Raw genomic sequence first — 644 nt, forward strand, 5'->3', positions numbered from 1 at the left:
ATTCTAGAACACAAACAGAAAGAGTCCTATGACACAGCTAGCGGCATAGACAAAAGCTTCAAACAAAGGACTCACCATCCAACTCAACCAATGATCGACGTTGACGTCCCAACAGTCGACAGAAGGCTAGAATTTGGCAGAAGAGCTTTCGATTGTTTGGATACCAGGAGATTCTACTGGGAAGAGAAGTATGAGTATGGAATATACAGAGATGATCAGGGATACGCCAGAGATCTAGATGGACACACCATTTGCGTTCACAACAGAGATATTAGAAGACTTCTGGAACGAGCTTCAAGAGATGAGCCAAGCTACATATGTCTTCCTGAACATGCTACCTCATTCACACAGACCAAGCTGGTACCAGAGATCTACACCAAGGACGAGATCAATGAGATGTTCTATGGAGTATGTGGAGAACACGAGAAGAACAAAGAAACTTGATGGTGTCTACTATCCACTGAATGATAGTATCAGCTGGCTGACAAATTGCATGGAGGAGATGAAGCAAGACATAGCCAGAATTCAGAGCGCGACCGACGTTGCTCGACCTACATCGATCGACAACTGCTTACACACATTGATCGACAGTTGCTTACGCACATCGATCGACAACCGCATACCAGCATCGGTCGACGACAATC

The sequence above is a fragment of the Brassica oleracea genome, chromosome C4 (genome assembly GCF_000695525.1).
Source record: "Brassica oleracea var. oleracea cultivar TO1000 chromosome C4, BOL, whole genome shotgun sequence".
Lineage (NCBI taxonomy): Eukaryota > Viridiplantae > Streptophyta > Magnoliopsida > Brassicales > Brassicaceae > Brassica > Brassica oleracea.